Here is a 24,846-nt window from a genome sequence, read left to right on the forward strand (position 1 = left end):
AATTTAAATAAATAAGCACAGCAGGCACATAACTAAAAAGTATGACATCAGTGAAAAAGCTGTGCAGCCAAGCGATGCATAATATATACAAATAACAATCCTGTTCATTAATAATCATTGTCAAAATCAGTTAACGTACGCAAGCACGTCGCTTCACAAGTAATTTCATAGAACATGAAATTAGCACAAAGTATGAATCACGTAATCGCGAGCAGCAAATTACGTCTAAAGTACGTACCTAAGTGGAAATATGTTACCTGAAAAATGAACTCAATTAATAGTTACCTTTTTTAGTTTATTAGTTTCTTCTTCGAAATTACATTCTTCCTGAGAATTTCTCGATAGCGAGTCCTCTTAACGTCGGAGACACACAGAATTTACCTGAAGTTCTTAAATATTTTATAGAACCGTATCCTGAAAAATACTGAATGTTAATAACATAATTCATCAAATCACTATAGCTTTATACTGAATTTAATCGGAGAAATTAAACTGTGTATTTATTTACGGCTGTCAGTGCATTCGCACTGAGCGCTCGATCAGCTGTAGGCGCGTGACGTAGGAAGCAATTGTTCGCGGTCAACGACTGCCTTGTGCGGCGCGCAGACTTGACTGTTGCTTTGAGTATGTGCCGCCGCCAAAACACAGCGCGGTATCCTTGTACTCTCCGCATGTTTACATCTAGCTGTTGGTTTCTCAAAAGTATGTCATTCCACAAAAATTTTTACGTTAGATATATGATGTATTCCTTTAGAGCGTCGAGATTTAAGAATTTCTACTTCGACAGTGTTATTATGAATAATTTTGCGAATTCTATACGGACCGTTATAAAGCAGAAAAAATTTGCGACACAAGCCTTTTCCTTTGTGAGACAAACGATGAGACTTAATTAACACCTTTTGACCAACTGACAAGATTTTTGAACGACCAGGACGCTTAGCTGATCTCTCTCTTCTAGCAGCCGCAGATGCAATATTTCGTAGAGCCAGGTTGACAACTTCAGAATGCCGCAGTTTCCGTGAAGGCGGAAAAGGAACGATTTCAGATATGCGATTTGCTGGTGCTTTGTTTTTTAATATTAGTAAAGGCGGTAAAGAAGTTGAATCATTAGGAAGTTCATTCAGAATGTTTTGAAAAATATGAAGATACTGATCCCACGTTCTGTGATTCTGATGATAATAAAGACGACACAATTTATTGATTTCCTTCATCCATCTCTCTGAAGCGTTAGATTGAGGGTGAAAAAGTGAAATGAAAATTGGTTTAATTTTACGACGCTGTAGAGTACGAAGCCAAATTTTAGAACGAAACTGCGATCTATTATCTGATATAACCTTATCAACATGACCAACTTCTTTAAGAAAATGTTTGATGAAAGCGTTAGATACTGAACGAGCTGTTGCTTTGCGTAAAGGTGTAAAACACACATATTTTGACGTCAACTCCACTGCCACGAAAATGTACGCAAAACCATTAGTAGAACGAACCACTGGACCGAACAAATCGACTGCAGCCATCTCCTTTAATTTCGCTGGAATGATAGGAAACAACGGTGCTCTGTGAGAAACTGTTGGCGGCTTAGCCTTTTGACATAATTTGCATTTGGCCAGAACAGATCGAATACGTTTTTCCATATTACTGAAGTAGCAATTTTCTCGTAATTTGTGAATGCATTTTCTGGGACCAAAGTGTGCATAACTGAAATGCGTATACCAAATCAATTTATTGACCCACTCATCAGGAATACAAACTAACCAAACAGAGTTGTCGACCGATTTTCGTTTAAAAAGAATGTCATTGCGAACTGAATAGCATCTAGTTTCTCTGGATCAGGAAGAATACCTTCTGCAGCAATAATGTGACCGAGAAATTTCACCTGTGAACGACCAAATTCTGATTTTTCCAAGTTTACTGTAATGCCAACTCTTGCAAAGATACGTAATAATGAATCCAAAATTTTGTTATGCTCACTCCAAGAATGTTTAGCAATAAGAATATCGTCAACATATGAAGTAATGTTGTCACGAAGATAAACAGGTAAAATTTCGTTTGAACTACAAATGAATGCTGCAGAAAATATAGTAAGTCCAAACGGTAATTTCCGAAGTCACTTTTGGGTAAATTAGTCATATCAGGTTATTGTTTACTTACTCTCTAGATAGATTGATAGTCGAAGAGTTGGTTTGACAGATGCAAAGAATAGTGAAAGAGTAGGCAGCGGTACAGATAACTAAAAGGGAAATAGCACCACTACAGCTCGGGGCCCTATGCTCGCTACGGCACATATTCACTTAGAGTAGTGAATCCCCTGAGGACTTTAATAGCCGCACATAATTTCTAGTTTGTGACTTAGTGGCACATCTGGCGGAAGTGCGTACGTAAATTGATCTAGCCATGAACATGGATGTATGTCATTCTTAGAATTACGGAAGATCTTAAATTTCCGAACAGTCAAAAAGTGTTTATAGTCAAAATTTTCGCCTCGTGGCGACAAAGACCTACCGCGTCTGTCCCAGTCCCAATGACGATTATTGTAAAGTTCGCGCGCCTGGTGCTCTCTTGTTGCATCCCGTAAATGAAACAAATTATTTTCTTCAAACCCCTCAGCTATCTGTGATTCTAAACTTCTTCTACTGTCTTTTCCTACAATTTCGCCTTCAATTTGTTTGACTTCCTTTCGTAATGCCTCAACTTCCCTTTTAACGCGTTCATTAAATTTTCCCTGATTTTCAACATGTTTATTTATGTTCTGGTACTCTTCGGTTTCTGCGAATGGTAATGGAGCTGTATCATCCGAATCTCTGTCCCCATGTAAACTAAGATTTGTCAGTTTATCTGATATCTCCTCAACTCTTTCCGCTAAATCACCTATTTTTTCTTTCTGTTTGTTTACGTCTTCCGTAAGTGTCGCGACTCGGGTTTCAGTATTGACACATTTGGTAGTTAACTGTTCATATTGTTGTGTTAGATTATTTAATCTGTCATTTGGTACGGATTCCTCGATTCTCTCAAATATTTCTTCCTTATCTTTCGCACGTTGTAAATTTAACTCTGAAAATTTCTGTACTATCACGCGATCTCTTTCTTCCTGTTCTCTATCCTGTTCCCTTTGTCTGATCTCTACTGCAACTAATCTATTATTGTGAGCATTCAAAATCGGTTGTAATTCTTCTCTGATTTCTTTCTTTAATTCACCTTTCATATTTTTGAAACATGTTGTAACACTACCGCCCTACTCGGACGTAGGTTAGCTATATAAAGCCTGTACTGTAATAAGTTCACGGTAATAAGTTGACCGCGTGTACCTAATAGAAGCAAGATCGGACTTATATTCAGTCAATAACCACAGTGATGCATCAAGTAAATGTACAGTATAATTACTCTTTCGCATGGACAAGAAGTACACACAGTAGATGCTACCTATAACTAACAATTCGGTCGCCAGCCTACTTAGGCAATTAGTGAGTTTTTCCTTGTACAAGTGGGTGCATGTATAAGCATAGTAACACGTAGTAATGATGCGTTATATGGCAAAGTTTGGAACCCGAAAAATCCACTGAACTAAAGTTTTCTCTTTTTGGTACTAATTTGGACGAGCTACATTTACACAACACCACACAGTAATGATTACTATGAACTGCATTTTGTATGTTGAGCAGACTGAAATCGGGCATAGATTGCCCTAACGTCGACAATCTTAAAAGTACACACACAATATCGCTATGAATAATGGAAAAACTCTAATACATTTAGGATTAATATAGAATTTAGCTTTACTGGTCAAATTTGATCAGTACACATCAAGGTTTGAACGAATGAACAAGAGCAAAAAGGGGGGGGGGGGGGCCCTGAAACTGTTATAGTCGTTATTCTGAAACTATCTAGTACTGAAGGCAAATTAACACACAAAATTATCAATCTCTGGATAACTACTCTTTTGTCTTACTTCTGAATAATTTAACTGTCATTATTTCTGTCTCAAATTAATTAAATAACATCGCTAACTCAATCCAACAAAAACTCTTTTGTTCTTTACCAATATTTGCAACAGCACACAGAACTATAGATTCCTTTATGGCATAGATTAATCTGCTGGTAATTTTCATTAACACAAACATTAAACTTTCAGTTTAGGATACTCGGATTGCACAATACGAGGTAAGGATCCTGTCTAGGTCAGTGATCAGGATAAGTCATGGCTAAAGCAATTCTGGTGAAAGTCACGTTATTATTGAACCATTAGAAACAGTTTCGACACTGGTCCACACAGATACACTTCTAAAGATGAAATAAATGTTTGACCTGTGCAAGTCGGTGCGGCGGTTGGCGGGCAGCGAGATAGCGGGCAGCACGGCACACACGCAAGCACGGCTAAGGCTCACACAACATCGGCACTTTCCATCTTCTTAGCGTCGTAATCTTTCCAATTTTGTGCCTCAGAATATAGCCATGCCAAGTAGTCGTCGGAATCGGTTCATCCGAGGCTCAATGGAATCCACTTTTCCTGGGTAGCCTCCTCGGTACAGTACGTGTACTTCCGACTGTTGCTCGCCTCCGACTGTGTTACTGAGCCCGTTGTGCCGAACCGCGCCCAGTGTGCGTTTTCCCGCCTCGCCTGCCTCCACCTTTTCCCGCTCCCCTACAGGTAGGGTATTCACCACAGGTTTTCTACTACACATATCCTAATGCATTACCTACGTATGGACCAAGTGTATAAATTATAATTTTCACATCTTACAATAATTTTAACATTAAATACACTTTCCTTTGATTACCACATTATTTGAAATCTAACATAAATAATATTCGTTTCAAAAGTTACTCACAGTTTCTTTAACATGACACGAAAAGAATCGAAAAAGAAATTCAACACATTGCTCTTATTAATTTATCTAAATTCATAAAGAAAAAAATTCTTATACGTATAATTCTCGTTACACATGCCCCTGTTTCCAGAAAATTTTCTTAAGTCCAAATTTCATGGGAACACTAAAGCTTACAATTATACAGTGGTTCTGAAATTTTACTTAACTGTCCAAAAAGATTTACACTACATATTTCCTTTTGCTCACTGTATATAGGTTTACACTTTTTTAATACTTCAAGAATACTGACTTGTCATTTACTCAAGTGCCTTTCGCACAGTCCAACTTCCCATCACAATCTCACTAAAATAGCAATTTACTTATTTTTTCTAAATTTCTCAAAGAAATAATTTAAAATTCTGAAATACAAACATTGAACTACAAAAACAATTGCATATTTTGTATACACTATAAGATGATTTGTCGCTGCTTGCTTTGAATAGCAGTCCATTTTCTTACTTACTAAACAAAACACACACACATATATTCAGAAAATTAACTACATATATTTGCTGCCTATTATGTGGATTTGGGCAGTCCTTTTCACTTCATATTGTGACATCTCCTGGATCATATTTACAATTTTCCATCGATTATTTATCTGCCCTCATTGGTATTTGGCAGTCCTCCATATTATGGTTCATACACTGCCCATTTTCATTTTTGACAGTCCCATCTTTTATCTGGCTGATAGCATTTATCCTTTCTTTTCAGTCCTTTTCTCCATACATTTTTACAGTTACAGTACAATTGGTAATCTGAAACTCACATAACCACATTAGCACACTTTCAAGGGTATACAGACATTCACAAAGATTAGATACATTTAGGATAACTTGGGTTCAGCATAAGATACAGCACATTTACTCGTTCCTAGGCACATACAGTTTCAGGTCTACAATATTTCTTACGCCTAAAGGTCTTTTGGATTTTGGGTAGATCAGGTAGTAAGCATTGTCGTGTGGGATATTCTGTATTATATATGGTCCATTATAAATATATTTAAATTTTGAAATTTCATGGTTTAGTTCACTAGACTTTTCGTGGGTTTTTAAAAGAACATAATCTCCAATTTTAAATTTTGAAACTTTTAAATTTTTATTGTGTCTTTTAGATCTAGATTCAGCCTTTTGCTTTGCCCTTTTTATCACCAATTCTTTCTTTTTATCCAATCCCAAACTTGTACAAGGTGGAAACTCTAGTTTTTCTTCAATTAAACTTTTACTACTTCTGCCTAACAAAATTTCTTCCAGTGGAAATCCTGTAGTTTCATGATGTAATGTGTTCATGACATTCTCAAAATCCAATATAAATCTGCCCCAGGCTCTAATTCAACAAACAATAATTCACTTTCAGATAAAACTGAGTTACAGTAATAATAAAGTCATGCATAATATTAATAATATATAAAAATACAACATCCTGCCCCCTAATCTCTTTATTAACAAGGCAGTCTTTTCTGGTTCATAAAACAGTCACTTAAGTCTGGTGGCTTCTTAGGCTTCTGGAGTTCAAAGTCTTTGCTTACTTGAACTCTTCGCAAAATAAACACAGAGTCGTCAGGTGGCTCTTTCTTTCTTTGTTCGGTCTCAACGTCTGGATTTTGCTTTGAAGTTTCTTCATCATTAGGTACAATGCCACAATTAACTGCATCCCTATTATTTTCACTGATTTTCTCATACCCTCTTTCAGTAAAAGTATATTCATTTTCCTTTACACCTGAAAATTCATCTATACTAGAGTCATCACTACTCTCTTCCTCTACATCAGATTCACTTAAGTATGCTACTTTAGCACAATAGGGAGCGTTAGTACATTCATTTTCGTCTGTATTTGCGTATCTTTCATCATCTGAACTATCGTCGGAATCCGACCATTCCGGATCGCTTTCAGGTTCTAACATAAACGCTTTTCTGAGACAGGCACTAAGTTCTTCCTCTGTATTGTCGTCAGGTTTAGATTTTAATTCAATCTCCTCTTTTGGCAAAACGGCCTCCTCCTCAGCTTTATTCACATCCACTGTGACTTCATATTCGGTGTAATCCTCGTGGACTTTAATTACTTTCAGGTAATCATCTACCCCTTCTACATGGTGCCTCTCGGTAGCAGCTTGTACTATTGGCGGACTGTTAGCAGAAGTTATTTCTTCGTCAATGCTGAGGATTTCATCCTCCAAATCCTTCCTATCATTAACCTTCATCCTATTGGCGGCACGCGTACTTTGCGCGGCGCTATTTATTCTCCCCTCTTCAATTTTGGGCCACGTCACTTTATGGACGTCCCTACTATCTCTCTTTCCACCAACTAATTTCTTCGCCTCATACTCCCTTTTAAAATCCTCCCACTCACATTGCTTTAGGCCCTTGTACAGATCGTCGATCTGCACACGCCAATCAGTAACTTCTGCTAATTCATTATCGCCTTTTACCTCATTGCAAACACTGCTAACCGCACCTCTCTGTGTACTCACAGTCTCATTTATTGTTTCCTTTGCCACGGAATTATTACTCGTAAAATTTTCATTAGCTCTGACTGCTACGTTCGTACCTACTGCTGCCGTATTGCTAGCGGCTTCTTTCCGAACAGATGTTCGGCTAGGCTGGGCCGTTGCCCTCTGATGCTCCACTCGCCTGTTAACATATAGCGCTCTGTGCGGCAGCGATGATTCACTCTGGCTCGCACCTGACGCTTGTTTCGCCACAACACGTCGCGGCGTTCCATGCTCGTCCCTAGCCTGTCTCATTACATTAAGGTCGGTCCGGTATCTTTTCTTGAATCGGGGCCGGTATGTATTGTCCGCTTCCGTTTGGCCCGCAACGTTCGCGGAAATTAGTTTCCCGCGTCGTTATTGTTTTGCGCGGTATACCCTCTACCGCGACCTGGATTATTTCCTCTGCCTCTTCCTCTGCCTCTTCCTCTCTGTATTACATTGACGCGAAATCCATCGCCGTCGTTTCGTTCGTCATTGTGTCGGTTATTGCGGTTACCAAAATTTTGATAATTGGCACGACTTTCGCGCCAATGGTCTTCATCTTCGACCCTTTCTAGAAATGCTTGGAAGCTACGATGATTGCTTCCTACGTACCTCTTGGAATCCTCCGGAAGCTTTTTATATAGCTCCCAGATAATTTCTGAATCTGATCTCCGACCTCTTAAATGCGTCAATTTCCGGTACCAATGCTCGCAGAACTCTTTCAAAGAATTCCTGCCCCGGTTATCATGCTGTTTGGCCATGATAAACTCGCGCCATAAATGGTCCTGCTTTTGTTCAGACCAATATTCTTCCGTAAATCTCTGCCTAAATTCCTCGAACGTCATTCGTTCGGTATTTAAATTTATTCCCCAGCGCTTAGCATCACCCGCTAAGGCGCTAATTACAACGTTTATCTTTTCCTGATCAGACAAGTGCTCAGGAAATACTCTCTCGCAATTTTTGATAAAATCTAACGGATGCCACCCGTTGTGTTTCTTGGCTGGATCGAAGCGTTCCTCCCCTTCTAGCAGCTTCGTAATTGGTGTGCCATTACAGACAACACCAGGCCTATCTTTAATTTTGCTTTCCAGATCGAAAATTTTGCCTTGAATTTTCGTAGTATTTTGTTCACAATTTTGAACACATCCGGTTACTTTTTTACTTAAATCCCTTTCAGTGTCTAAAACTACCTTTTTCAATTGTGATATCCCGTGTTGACATTCGTTTACGATCTCAGTTTTGAGACCGAAAACTTTTTCGTCTACCTTAGTTTCAACCAGAGGTTCTACTTTCTCTTGGATGTTGAGAATTTCAACATCGAATCTACTATTAATGTTTCCAATTTCCTCCTGCATAGTATCCATATTTTTGTTAATGGTATCAATTTCACGTTTCAGAGTATTTACCACAGAACTTAAATTACCCACTTTTTGTTCTACCTGTTCTATTTGTTTACTAATTTTAATTCCCTGTCCTTCGACCTGTGCTTTAATTTGATCCACCTGTGTTTTGAGTTGCTCGTCAACGTGTGTTTTGAGCTGATTAACCTGATTGCCGACTTGTTTTTGAAGTTGCTCATTCTGTGTTTTAAGCTGCTCATTCTGTGTTGTGAGCTGCTGATCAACATGTGTTTTAAGCTGATTAACCTGACTGCCGACTTGTTTTTGAAGTTGCTCATTCTGTCCTGCAATTTGTTTAGTTAATTGTTCAAATAAGTCGTTCATGCTTAAAATTTTTACACTGTTTTGTTCTACGGAATCCGTGTGTTCCTGTTCTACTTCATAAGTTTCTTTCGGTTCTTCCTTTATCTGTGGAGAATTAAACATGTGAGTGGATTCATTCACATAACCACTATCATCTACAAAATCATCTTCTACTTCCTGTTTTCTTCCTTGCTGTGTCCGAGGCGATCTCAACCTTTCAATCTGTTCATTGACATGTTCGTGGTATTGTATGTACGCCAGTTGTCTTCCGCTAACGCCATCTGTTACCTGGCCGCGTAAACTCCGGCTACTGCCAGCCGCATTCTCCATTTCGCTCGGCGCACCTACCCCGTCTACGTTTCTGTCCATACTAAATGCCAACTATACCACACTATTATACTTGGCTCACACTGCAGTTTCTTTTACTGAACTTTATTGCTATTCGTGCCACTGAACATCCACTGTTCGGTATTTACATTAATTTGTAACCGACAACAGATGGATGTCCTGTCACCGGGAAGCCACTTGTAACACTACCGCCCTACTCGGACGTAGGTTAGCTATATAAAGCCTGTACTGTAATAAGTTCACGGGCTTCACCTTATGAACAAGGATTTTAGTACAAAAGTTGACCGCGTGTACCTAATAGAAGCAAGATCGGACTTATATTCAGTCAATAACCACAGTGATGCATCAAGTAAATGTACAGTATAATTATTCTTTCGCATGGACAAGAAGTACACACAGTAGATGCTACCTATAACTAACAATTCGGTCGCCAGCCTACTTAGGCAATTAGTGAGTTTTTCCTTGTACAAGTGGGTGCATGTATAAGCATAGTAACACGTAGTAATGATGCGTTATATGGCAAAGTTTGGAACCCGAAAAATCCACTGCACTAAAGTTTTCTCTTTTTGGTACTAATTTGGACGAGCTACATTTACACAACACCACACAGTAATGATTACTACGAACTGCATTTTGTATGTTGAGCAGACTGAAATCGGGCATAGATTGCCCTAACGTCGACAATCTTAAAAGTACACACACAATATCGCTATGAATAATGGAAAAACTCTAATACATTTAGGATTAATATAGAATTTAGCTTTACTGGTCAAATTTGATCAGTACACATCAAGGTTTGAACGAATGAACAAGAGCAAAAAGGGGGGGGGGGCCCTGAAACTGTTATAGTCGTTATTCTGAAACTATCTAGTACTGAAGGCAAATTAACACACAAAATTATCAATCTCTGGATAACTACTCTTTCGTCTTACTTCTGAATAATTTAACTGTCATTATTTCTGTCTCAAATTAATTAAATAACATCGCTAACTCAATCCAACAAAAACTCTTTTGTTCTTTACCAATATTTGCAACAGCACACAGAACTATAGATTCCTTTATGGCATAGATTAATCTGCTGATAATTTTCATTAACACAAACATTAAACTTTCAGTTTAGGATACTCGGATTGCACAATACGAGGTAAGGATCCTGTCTAGGTCAGTGATCAGGATAAGTCATGGCTAAAGCAGTTCTGGTGAAAGTCACGTTATTATTGAACCATTAGAAACAGTTTCGACACTGGTCCACACAGATACACTTCTAAAGATGAAATAAATGTTTGACCTGTGCAAGTCGGTGCGGCGGTTGGCGGGCAGCGAGATAGCGGGCAGCACGGCACACATGCAAGCACGGCTAAGGCTCACACAACATCGGCACTTTCCATCTTCTTAGCGTCGTAATCTTTCCAATTTTGTGCCTCAGAATATAGCCATGCCAAGTAGTCGTCGGAATCGGTTCATCCGAGGCTCAATGGAATCCACTTTTCCTGGGTAGCCTCCTCGGTACAGTACGTGTACTTCCGACTGTTGCTCGCCTCCGACTGTGTTACTGAGCCCGTTGTGCCGAACCGCGCCCAGTGTGCGTTTTCCCGCCTCGCCTGCCTCCACCTTTTCCCGCTCCCCTACAGGTAGGGTATTCACCACAGGTTTTCTACTACACATATCCTAATGCATTACCTACGTATGGACCAAGTGTATAAATTACAATTTTCACATCTTACAATAATTTTAACATTAAATACACTTTCCTTTGATTACCACATTATTTGAAATCTAACATAAATAATATTCGTTTCAAAAGTTACTCACAGTTTCTTTAACATGACACGAAAAGAATCGAAAAAGAAATTCAACACATTGCTCTTATTAATTTATCTAAATTCATAAAGAAAAAAATTCTTATACGTATAATTCTCGTTACAATGTCCCTATTCGTGAATCTAACCGTGTTTCCAAAGTTCCCATCTCTGTTTTTAATTCAGATCCTAACTGTGATCCAAGTGAGTCTAACCGTGTTTCCATTGTTCCCATCTGTGTTTTTAATTCAGATCTAACCGTGTTTCCATTGTTCCCATATCAGTTTTTAATTCAGATCGTAACTGTGATCCCATTGTTCCCATCTCAATTTTAAATTCAGATCGAAAATTTAATATTGCGCTCATCAACTGCTCCATATTAACTTGTTCGAGATTCCTTTCGCCCCTATCATTTCTCACAAAACCAGCTTCCTTCGTCATGGCTGTAAAGCTATCTGTGTTCGATACTATTCCAGAATCTTCTATCGTTAATCTCGTATTCTGTGAATTTGCTGATTGAGAAAAATCTTGAACTGGTTCCGGACTGGCTTCCCGACTTATTAAATTGTTTTCAACTCCATTATTCATGATACTGTTGTCCTGTGTTGGCGAGTTCGCCATGTCAACAATTTCGTCATTCTCACTATTCATCATTTTCGCCTTTTTCATCGACCGCGTAATCATTTGCAAGACATACAAAACTCGTCACTGTGCGAAAATTACACACAATGCCTTCTTATCTCCAACAATACCATTTACATGCAATGTCTCCCTCAAACACGATCAATCGAACAATTGAAATAATTGCACTAAATTGTCAAACCCGTAGACAAGACAACAAAAAAAATAAATTTTGAAAAATACCATTAGAAAAATGCCGATTACCAAATCTACACATGCGATATAAACTACAATTACTAAACTACAAATTACTACAACAATGCTACTGTCTACTATTTTTACAATCAGAAGAATTCCAAGGGACGATCCGAAGCAGCGGTCGCCACGTGCATGGGGGCTTATTTAAATATAAGATTGAAAATACTTTTTAAATTTTTCGTAGCTGTATGTCCGATTACGCTGTTTCGTAATCGGTTGGCCCTGACTAGTATTATTACACTATCTGACTGCAAAGAACAACAACAAGAATGAAATGAAATTTTTCGTTGACACAATTAATTAATTAAGTCCCCAGCAACTATGAAACCTACGAAACCAAAGCATAAGTATAACTGTTCTGTATGTGGAAGTATGACTCAACGCACATCTGGCACGGTTCTTCTTCAACAAGACAAGAATTTTTTTTTATACCAATTTTACTGACGTGATAAAAGAAAATTACAAATACTATAATTGCTCAAGGAAAGTAGAATTACACTCTAATACAAGAACAGACGTCAGATGCTTTGTTGACTGAACCTGTAATGACGCATTATTTAGGACACTAAAATAAAAACAAACTGAGTTAATTACCTCATTTATATTGATAAAAATCATTCTAATCCTTACATTATATCTCAACCAGTACTCTCCAATATCACATCTCAGCAAGCACTGCCTAATAGCACATCTCAACAAACACTCTCTGCTACAACATCTCAGCACAGACTACCCCGAGTCCTCGACAGGCACTGACTACGACGAGCTCTCTCCAAGCACCTACGAGTTCTTAACAGGCACTGACTAGTACGAGCTCTCGACAAGCACTGACTTCTACGAGTTCTTAACAGGCACTGTGGAGGCGGCTTAATAATACTCTTTGGCGCAATCTCTGGCGCAGTGGCTCAGTGTAGCCACCTTTCACTACTGTCACTGAGTTGCTGCTTTGCCTGACCGTGAGCGGCGTTAGCAGCGCGTATCGATATATCCCCTCTCGTAGTATCCTTGTTTGACAGCTATTACTTCCCGGCCGTTGTTTGTCGTAGGCCAGTTGGAGTTCGGATAGCGAGTTCGGGCTGCCAGTCAGTTGGAACGCGTCTGGAGCGCAGTCCGGACCTGTCAGTCGGGGGTCGTAATGCGGCACTAGTGCAGTCGGGCTGGAGCAACAGCGAGCTCTGCGTCGATATGGCTCGCCCGACCATTGTCGTCACGCATCACTTGAGCCGGGTCACGGTCTTGGTGGATCGTCGGTCGGTCGTCCAACCGGACGACGCGCTTTGGCTCGCCGATTGTTCATGAGTCGGCTGTGTGTGTGTGCATCGACTCCCGATTTGTCTTCGTGCGTGCTTAGTTACTGTTGTGTATCGTTCAGGTCTTCGTGCAGTGTTTGTCAGGTTGTGTGTGTAGTTGCTGTTATTTCCACTGACGACTACTTTAGATGTTGTCAGCAGACTGGCTCCAAGAGATCGTTCGTCTCGACGTGTAACTGGTTCTCTGAGCGCTTCTGGGCACCTTCAGTTACCATCTTGAGGAATTTGGGTCGGGCCTTTCCAGGCGCAGGGATCTCGTTTAGCCAGTGGGCGTGTTTCCTCTGCATGGTTGGGTCCGAGGCAGTATTTCCGCCGTCGTGCGTCTGGAAGTAAGTGGGAGACGAGCAGCAGTGCAGTCACGACGGAGCAGCAGTCGCGGACGGACCAGCAGGGAGTCGGTTGGTTGCTGCGGACCAGGGAAGATGTCTCCGTGTGGTGCAGTCGACTGGGTCCCTGCACAGTGTCGGAGGGTGTGTGGAGATGTCCGATCGCTACGAGCTTCGTGGTTCACCGATCCAGGACGCCAAAGTTGAGTAGTGGTTTATTTTGAAGTCTTGTGTTTGAGTTCTCATGTACGAGTTGGTGGCAAGCAAGTCGTTTTGTCGATCGGTCCGTGGCTGTCCCCTCGTTGGGTTCCGACGGATTAAGTATAGTTGGGCTCACCACCTGTGTCACACCGAGCGGTTCTAGGCGCTTCAGTCTGGAACCGCGCAACCGCTACGGTCGCAGGTTCGAATCCTGCCTCGGATATGGGTGTGTGTGACGTCCTTAGGTTAGTTAGGTTTAAGTAGTTCTAAGTTATAGGGGACTGATGACCTCCAATGTTAAGTCCCATAGTGCTCAGCCATTTGAACCATTTTGAAACAGTCTCACCTAAGTGAACGAGGGCAGACCGAACTCCCTGGAGGCCTTCTGAGTGCCACCGGTGTTTAATTATCCCCTGTCAGCTGTATTAAATTTTAGGCTTATGATTATTTCTTTTGTTTTCTTAAAATTTTGCAAAATTAATATTTGAATTTATCCTTCAAGCTTAAACACTGCGGCCTTCTGATTTTATAGAGTATGGTAATATATTTTAAAATTGTGTTGGACCTTGCAAGTTATTTTATTGCTTTCTTAATTGAATTTTTGATTTTTTTAGGATTTCTTGTTGGCCTTCTGTCTTTAAAGGTCTATGGTAATATATTCTAAAATTTTTGAATTTAATTCCGGGCCTATGCCATTTGTATTGCACCTTACGTATGTTGTTTTTTTTATTATTTTATTGCTATCTTAATTGAATTCACATCTTGTTAAGATTTCTTGTTGGAGGCCTTCAGCCGTGAAAGAGTTGCGTTTGGTAAAGATTCGACTACGTGCCGTTTTGATTGTAAAGGTTGTTAAATTACAATAAATGACAATAAGAAGCAGCAGAAACTGACCTCAACCCCTGGCCCTTTCTACAATCCTATTACTTGTTCTGCCCGGTAGGTTTAGCGTGCGTCTCACTGTGATTCCAGTTTAATTTCGTCACGGAAAAAGCGATCGATTTCGAAGCCTCGCGGTCGAGCATGGCAGGGCTGAAAGCTGATCTTAATGGTGGCTTTTCTGTAAAAGTGAGCCATAGCAATTTATTGTCAGTGGACTTGAGTACTAGCTGTGGCGAGAAAGTAAACAAATTACGCTCGCTCGCGAGTCTGTGGACGGGACGCAAAAGAAGACCCTCTGGCAGCTCCACTGCCAACAGCAGACTATTTATCCACCTCAGCCATCCGAATGATTGAAATGGCTCCAAGCACTATGGGACTTAACATATGAGATCATTAGTCCCCTAGACGTAGAACTATTTAAACCTAACAAACCTAAGGATATTACACACATCCATGCCCGAAGTAGGATTCGAACCTTCGACCGTAGCAGCAGCCATACGAGCACAGCAAAATTTCCACATACCGCACACAATATCTGTAGTGTCTTCCGTCCATTATCTCCTATCTGTTCACAGCTATTCAGCTGGATCCTTCAAGGGCTCGGATGAGTGAATGCATTGCACAGAAAATATCATTTTGCCTGCATAATTACATGAGTGGTGTCTGTTCTTTCGTACATGTCCGAAAGTAGAGCTTTTATTTATTACTTTGAGCTTTTCCTCATTACAGAGGCTTATCTCCAACATAATAATTTACTTGGAAATTGCAATACAAACAATAAACGTTCTTAAACTATATTTTCAAAATATTCCTCCAGGTGTTTCGATCTTGTGTGTCCTCTTCCTCTGCGCCTTTTCTCGCCATTGTGTGCAGTACATTCTGGAGCCAGGTGGTCATTGGTCGTCCTCTTCTTCTTCTTCTCCCATCCGGTTCCCACTCCAGTATCAATTTTGGTATTCTGGTTTTCTCCATCCGTCGTACATGCCCGTACCACTGTAATTTCTTCCTATCCATTACGTCATATATTCTTCCTTTTATTTCCATTCTCCTTATTATTTCTGTGTTCCTTATCTTTTCTTTCCTGGAGATTCTTGCCGATCTTCTCCAGAAGTCCATCTCTAGAGCTTGTAATTTTTTAATGTGCTTCATGTTAATTGTCCAGGTCTCCGTTCCATACAGAACCACACTCTCTAATATGGATTTGTATATTAATTTTTTAGTTCTGCTCCTTACATTCCTGTTCCATAAGACTGAGTTAGGCATCCCAGTGACCCTCCGTCTGCTACTAATTCTTTTATTGATTTCTGACTCTGATTTTCCCTCGATTTCTAAAATGGATACCAAATAACAGAAAGTCTTTATCTTTTTGATTTTCTTTCCTTCAATGTATAGCTCATCTGAATCATTAGTCAAGTATTCTGTTTTTTGCTAATTAATCTTCAAACCCCAAGTTTTGTATGCTACTGCTAGTTGATTGCACGTATAGTTAGCATCCTCCCCATTTGTGCTATGACTACTTGATCATCAGCAAATAATAAATGATGTAGGTGAACTCCATCTCTTATTTCTAATCCAATACTATTACATTTACGAGACCATATTCTAAGGCTAATATCTATATAGATTTTAAATAATGGTGGTGACATGGGACAGCCCTGTAAAAGGCCTTTGCTTGTTCTAAATTTCTGTGAAAGTTTATTACCAACTTTCACTTGGCAAATGTTATCTTTATACATCTGTTGTATTATTTTAATGAAGGAAGGGTTTATGTTTGCCATATGTAGTGCTCTCCTAAGTAATTTTCTTGGAACAGTATCATACGCTTTTTCTAGATCTATGAAAATTAGTCCTATATTTTTTGATTTTTCCCTACGTTTCTCCAAAATCTGTCGTAACGTGAAAATATGGTCTACACATGATCTCCCAGCCGTGAATCCACATTGCTCTTCTTGGGTTCTAAAATTGTTTTCCAGTTTGTTTTTAATTACTTTCGCAAAAATTCTCATTAATGTGTTTGTAACACAAATTCCTCGATAGTTTGAACAAATTTTCCGATCCCCTTTCTTAAATATTGTATTAATGTAACCTAGCTTCATCTCATTGGGTATTGAATCTCCATTTATCATTTTGTTGAAGAACTGTGTTATCAGTTTCACAATTTTGTCACCACCATATTTCAGACACTCCAGATTGATATTGCCTGGTCCCGGTGATTTACCATTCTTTCCTGTTCTCAACGTCTGAAGTACTTCACTTTCTAAGATTTGGATCTCATCATCTTTATGTCCTTTTTCTTCCACTGTTCCTTCTTCTAGATATCCTTTTCTGTCCTCATTTAAACATTTTTGGAAATACTCTTCCCGTTCCTTTTGTGTTATCAGTTGGAGATTAGTTTTGCCTTTTGTATCCTGTCGAAGCCCTTTTAATACTGACCATGCTTCTTTTGCTCTCCCAAATCCTAATTTGCTATTCACCTTGGCACATGTTCTTTCCCATGCTTCATTTTTTTCCATCCTTATTTTTTTCATCACTCCATTCTTCTTTTCCTTGTATATTGATCTTGTTTCTTCTGGTTTATCATTCAACCATTGAAGGAGCGCATTTCGTATTGCTCTAACGAGGACCTCTAGTTCCTCTGACCACCACTCTGCTGCACGGTCGTGGTTGCTATCTTTTTTACCCAACACCTCTGTTGCTATGATTTTCACATTAGCTTTTATATAGTCATGTATTTCCTCTGTACTTCCTTCAAATGATTCAACCAGTTCCCTTTCCATCCTGGCCGCAAAGAGTGTTCTGATACTTTCGTCCTGTAGGCTGTCAATATTAAAAGGCAAATTTTCATTTTTCTGTCTGGTTCGTTTTACTTATGTTACTTGTATCATTCCTTGAATTCCTCCATGGCCAGAAAGTCTTCATTTTTACTAGATAGTGGTCTGATCCACACAGGGCTCCTTCATAAGATCTGACGTCTATTGCCTTGAAATTACTTGTTTGCCTAATGATAATATAATCTATTATAGAACGAAGTTCTTTAGTGTTCTGTTGCCAAGTATATTTATGAATGTCCTTATGTTTAAAAAATGTGTTGGTAATTTTTAGATCAAATTGTTCACAAATTGCAATCAATCGTTCCCCATTGTCATTATATTCCTCCTCTCCATGTTTTCCTACTATTCTACAGGATTCTCTAATTCCTACCCTTCCATTCAGATCTCCATGATAAGCAGTTCCTTTCCTCTTGGGATTTTTTCAATAGTCACCCTGAGGGAGGCCCAGAATGTATCTTTCTCCTTATCTTTTGTGTCGTTCGTGGGTGCATATACGCCAGTAATCACAACTTCCCTAGCTGATAACGTCATTTCAACAGTTATAATACGTTGATTGATGAATGTCTAATTTGTGATTCTTTCTTTCCATGATTTCTTTATCATAATGGAGACTCCTGCTTTGGCTCTTACTGCTTTTGATACTCCACTCCAGATGTGTACATAATTATCCAGTTCTTCTTCTCCTTGGCCTTTCTGTTTTGTTTCAGAGAGTACGACAACATCCATGTTGAACATGTCAAGTTCTGCAGGTAGTAAATTTATTTTAGTGGAAATACCTTGCACATTCCAGCATCCAAACATCATTTTCCGCTTCTCATCGCCAGTTCGTCGTCCAAATTTCCAATTATTCCGAGGCATATTATTAGGTTTTTTAGCATTTTTATGTTTTTATGTGAATGAGGAGCTGGCCCACTGCACAACCCCCATCCCGGAGGACCAGGTAATTTTTACTCAAGGTTTTCTTCCTTTAGCCTTTGATAAGCCAATATCGTACTACAAGGCAGCAGTTGCTAGTTTTGTTCCACCCCGGGTATTTTATTTTCCCGGTACCCACCATATCTGGTGAGCATTCCCATGTCCGCCACCTGGGGAGGCGCCCGATGGGAGACCAGCAAACTCCACACGAAAGTAGAGCTACCACTTATATAAATATGTACACACAAAGTTAAAAAATTATACTTATAGTTACTTTTGAATACGCTCATCCATCAGCATCTGTTTCTCGTCTTGCATGTATCAATCAAACAAACAACAGAATGAGCACGCTGAACTTGAATAAGATCTATGGCTTCTATTGCGCCTGAAATTGTACCGAACGTCAGCAACGAGTCGAAAGAAAACTGATGGTGTTGGATTGTCTGGTGTACAACCACCAACAGTAGGTCTCCGAGTTTCAACAGAAAATGAAATGATCGAAAGGGATTTTTGGTTGGCAGACCCTGTATGGGGATGTTGTCCACTTGGTGCAAGTCTTTCTATTTGACACCACTTCAGTGACTTGAGCGTCGAAGGGAATGAGCTGAAATTACAACGACAACACAACTACCCAGTTCCCTACCGAAAGGAATCTCCACTCTGGCCAGGAGTAGAACCCAAGACCTCGGGATTAAAGGAAGCGATGCTACCCAGTAGACTGGAAGCTACGTGGGGGTCTGGCCCACTCATCACCAATAGGGTGCCTACGGGATGCAGCGTTCTCGGAATACTATACAACAGTTTCAAACAAATAACATTTGGTTCAAATGGCTCTGAGCACTATGGGACTTAACATCTGTGGTCATCAGTCCCCTAGAACGTAGAACTACTTAAACCTAACTAACCTAAGGACATCACACACATCCATGCCCGAAGCAGGATTAGAACCTGCGACCGTAGCGGTCACGCGGTTCCAGACTGAAGCGCCTAGAACCGCACGGCCACACCGGCAGGCTTATTTCCAGAAAGCAATTGTCAGTACTAAACTTTTGAGATACATCGAATGTCACTAGCGAGTGACAGTAAAGTTATTGCTGTACTCAAAGTTCCTGGAAGTCACTGACAACTACCGTCTGCGATCCGGTGCCGACGTGCTGCAGCAGGGGGAGGGGAGGGGGGGGGGCGAACGCCTGTCGCGGCACAGACCAAGAACCACGGTACATTACCAGAGCGTGATGATAGCGAAGGTTATGCACCCTTTAAGTCCAATTTCGCTGCTCGGCAGAAATAATAGGGCGGCTGTTAGCTCCCACTGGCTAGTAGAATAATTTGTGGCACCACGGAAGGCGACACTAGCGATGACGGTTTTAGTAGCTTCACCTTGCATTCGAGACCCCGGTACACCAGAGTTGGGCGACGCCTTGATCATGCCACTCGATTTGCTCAAACTCAATGACAACCTTACTATAATGCAATTTTAGAAGTAGAGAACCAGTATCATTTTTTCCCTATCTATTCGCTGACAGTACACAGGAACAGATATTGGCTGTAACCAGAATTTCTCTCTCTCTCTGTCTCTCTCTCTCTCTCTCTCTTTCTCTCTCTCTGTGTGTGTGTGTGTGTGTGTGTGTGTGTGTGTGTGTGTGTGTGTGTGTGCGCGCGCGCTATGTTTATGTTCCTTTTGGATTAATGTTACTTATGTTCTCTTGAGGTGAAACAAGGGCTGTATCACTGTAAGAGGTACAGATGCGAGCGAATGTGCCGCTGCTTGCCCCAGTTCACTACTGCCATCGTCACATCATCATAACGCGCATGTCTCTTAACATGCAAAGGATTGCACCACAATCTAAGAGTGAAATTGAAAATTAAATTAACTTTTCCAAACCTCTTCAGTTTATGCTTCAGTACGTTAATGTTAACATCGTAAGGTCTCAGAATGATGAAATGTATATGTTACGCAAAACATGAACTTAAGGAAAAGATAAATGGCGTTAAATAATAAGACTACAAGGTTAAATATTGTTCCCAACATGCAAATGCATGTCACAATCAAAAGGTACAAGTCTCAAATTGATCACAGTAATATTTTGGTCCAAATTGGCGTTTCCACGAAAAACTGAAGGCTCTAAGTATTAGACTCAGAAAGATAAAAATTCGTATGTAGCCTCAGTTTGATGTAAAAACAATAAATATGTGATGCCAGTAAGCTACCTCTGTTACTTTTCAAGTTATTTACTAATAACCAAATATGGAACAAAAACGTCCTTAAGTCATGACAGATTAAGTATCATTTATATTTGAAATAGAAAGTTCTAATCACAGAACTCTATTACATTCATACAGTAACACAGCTGTACTAAGTTTCAAGATTATATCATAACTATGGTTACAAGGAATCTTAGAGGGAGTTGAGAGGTCATGTTCTACCGTTGGTTCTGTTCTAAAAATTCTGGCAGGCAAGGTTTAAATGCAGTCGAGCTAAAACTTTTTCAAGGAAAAAAAACAAACTTAACTCCATTCATATAAAAATTAAGAAGATTCTAAACTGTTAAACGACAAAGCTGTGAAATAATACCTGCCCGAGAAAGGTACCGTATAGATGCTGCTAACTGTGCCAAGGGCAGTTGATAGCAGATGTACACTTTGGTGGTCCGTTGCGCCCATGTTTAAATACCGCCACAGGTGGAAACACAAGCGGCCAAAGACACTGCTAGCTAGGGCATAACCACCTATGGTAAACTAACATACGCAAACAGCGACAAACGCCGGTAAGCCCCTGCATATCAGCAACACTGACTGGCAACTACCAGCTGCTATTAGAGCCAACCAACAGGCCACAGCAGGGACACCGACGAGCTCGCCCACAGACGCACGAACAATCTGCCAACACTCCCTCACACTGTGCCTCCGGTATATGACCTATCGGACACAAGACCGATAACAAACATAACTGTTGCAGGTTGCAGGACGCTGAACGAGGACTCTGTACCAGCACCCAGCGCCAGCCGCCGAGCAGCACAAACGCACAACGTCAAGGTATCGACATGCATGATACCCACTACTAACAAAGCCTATCCTTACACAACCTATCGCAGGCAGCAAGACAACCGCTACTGCTCTTGCCGCCCGACCTAACTTTCGCAGAGGTTTTTTTCCCTTGGCTCTTGCTTTGGCACTTTTTTTCCTCTGCCCTTCAAACCGCTACCCTTCGTCAGATTTCGACCAATCTATCTCCAGATGAGCGCGTATTAATGGTTAATCCTAACCAGACGTACGCAGACATCGCAGTACCCACATCCTGCGACACCTCACTTTAGTGAATACCAACCCTTATGCAGAGATGGCAGTAGACCTTTTGTGTTGGCCATCATGCCGGTGTGGGCGTGGAGGGGCTCCACCTCTAAAAAAAAGTCAGAACAAAACTAGGCATTGGCTTACAATCTGATACGTCTACAACCGCACGTCTTCAAAAAGACTATGAGTAGATTTTTATTCAGAATATTCAAGCAAAAGGGTACCCTGATCTTGAAAATATAAGAAGAAGCCTTTTAGAAAGGGAAAACGTAATGCTGCCAGTGATCTTTAACAGGTATGTGTCATTTTGCAACATTAATTTTTTGATGAAATGTTAAAATAAATCTTACCTCAAGTGTGTTTTTCTAAGCTCAGTGCTAATTTCTTATCATAAATATTCTCCAGCATGAACGAAATTTTTGCAGGAAGTAGTCTTAAGTGTTTGCATACTTCTACGCATTAATTTATGGAAATGTAATTTGTTTATTTTATCATCACATTTATGTACCGATAATTAAAGAAAATTTAAGACTGAAAGCAGAAGTAAAGACCGGAAACGAATTACTAATACTTCTCATAAAACGAATGCACAGAACCGTTGAATTATGTTTGGCAATTTACCTACAAAATCTGGCGTGTGAAAATAATGGTGCGAGTACCAAAAGTTCGTTTTCAAGTATATCATTAAAATTATATTAAACAGAAAAAACTTGAAAACCAATTAAACCATGGACTTGAAAATTTGGGCATTGCTACGGCTTTACATAACAAATACGATTTTAAAATTTGGTTGCTATCGGCAAAGTAGAAGAATTTTTAGGTGAAGTCTTCCCTTAAGCATTGCAGATTACAGTTCTATATACTGTATGTTCGAACCTAAAGCCGAAACTAATTCTGGCCATTTCTCTGAAGGCAGCCCATTATTTGCACTTCTCCTGTGCTACCAGTAGCCCGTGCTGCGCTACGTAACGACTTCTGAGCGTCCCATTTTCCCTTGAGAACTCACAATTAGGCTGTGAACGACTCGCCTAGCCGCATCCTCGACAGGCCTGTCGTATCCTGCGACGTGTGTTACCAGAAATTAGTTTTAACGTATACAGATCAGCCATCTCGACATTAGATGCCGTATGATGGCGTTGCGAGCACGTGACGCGGAACCGAAGATATGGGCTGTGAATGGAGAAATGCAATGAGATAAGCGACTTCGACAAAGAGCAGATTATTATTGGGTAGAGCCTGCGAACGAGTATCTCGAAAACGGCGAAGCTAGTCGAATGTTCACGTGCTACTGTTCCGAGCATCTACGGAAAGAGATTCGACAGTGGAACTACCACTACGCGCTAAGTGGTTGGACGTCCACGATACTTCACAGAACGTGGAGTTCAGAGGCTTGTCTGCTCTGTGAAGTAGGATAGATAGTGATCTGTGGCATCTCTGCCGAAAGAGATACTGTTATGAAAGTTCTGAGGAGTTATACAGACATTACATGTGGATACTGGAATTTGCCCCTGGCCCACGAATCACGCAAATATACAGCCTTTTTATAAGGAGTGTGCTGACAATATAAAGTGGTCCCATTTGGATTAAATATTTCCGTGTGTAGCATTGTAAGACTGACGGCTCATGTATTGGGGCAGGTATTGTTAGTTCAGGCGACTGTTTATGTAGACAATACACCGCTGGTTGGTTCAAATGGCTCTGAGCACTATGGGATTTAACTTCTGCGGTCATCAGTCCCCTAGAACTTAGAACTACTTAAACCTAACTAACCTAAGGTCATCACACACATCCATGCCCAGCGCAGGATTCGAACCTGCGACCGTAGCTATCGCACGGTTCCAGACTGAAGCGCCTAGAACTGCCACCCCGGCCGGCTACACCGCTGGCAACTCCCACATGGGAATAACATATCGGTCTACTAGACAGGCTGTTAGAAGCTACAGAAAAAGGAGGTATGAAATTAAACTTAGAGAAGACTGAGTGCATTTGAGACAAAATAAAATTCTTGGGCCATGAGACTAGCAGGGAGGATATATTACCTGATCCTTCCAAATTATCAGTGATTGAAAAGTTTGAAGCACCCAGGAATAAAAAGCAGCTCAGATCAATATTCGGTTTATTCAGATTCTACCGCCGTTTTGTAAAAGATGACTTGTTTAATGCACGTTGTCTACTCCAACTGTTGAAAGATACCCCATGGGTTTCGACTGAAGTATGTCAGTCCGCTTTTGAAGAATTAAAAAACTGATTAGCAGTCCCCTATTACACCATCCAGATTTTTCAAAACCTTTTTGACGCAAGTGGTTACGACTTTGCAGTAGAGGTGTTTCAGAAGGAAACAGAAGATTTATAAAACAATCGCGTTCGCGAGTCGTTCACTGCAACCTGCTGAGCGAAATTACGGAATTTAGGATTTAGAGGCACCGGCTATCGTGTTTAGTATGCAAAAGTATGAACATTATTTGTGAGGTCACAAGGTGATAGTATATAGTGATCATAACACATTTATGTTTTTAAAAGCTTACAAACTGAGACATTCAAAATAAACAAGATGGGCTAAGTACCTTCAGCAGTTCGAGCGTGATATTAAATACATACAAGGGAAGAACAATCTGGTAGCAGATGGGCTGTCAAGAAGTGTTCAGTTACGCACGGAATGAGAAATTCCGTCAGCAGATAAGAATGAGGTGTGTATGTTGGCCATACATGAGGTCAAGGAGGAAAGTGCCTTGATGAAAGTATGTAAAAACTTAAGAAAGGCACAAAATGATGATGATCAGTTGAGGTTAGACAAAAGCCATTTAGGAGTCCCTAATTATCCAGAAGTAGTGCAGTGCTATAAACTTAGGTAAATAAACTTTATTCCGAAAGAGGAAGTTAGATTCAGCTGAATGGATGATATGTTTTCCATCCCAACATGTGAATCTGCTGATAGATTACGTGCATCTACGGCATGGCCATTATCGAGCTAAGAAATGCATTGCTAAATTAAATGAGAAAGTGATTTTCGGAAACATGAT

This window comes from Schistocerca americana, chromosome 3 (genome assembly GCF_021461395.2).
Source record: "Schistocerca americana isolate TAMUIC-IGC-003095 chromosome 3, iqSchAmer2.1, whole genome shotgun sequence".
Classification (NCBI taxonomy): Eukaryota; Metazoa; Arthropoda; class Insecta; order Orthoptera; family Acrididae; genus Schistocerca; species Schistocerca americana.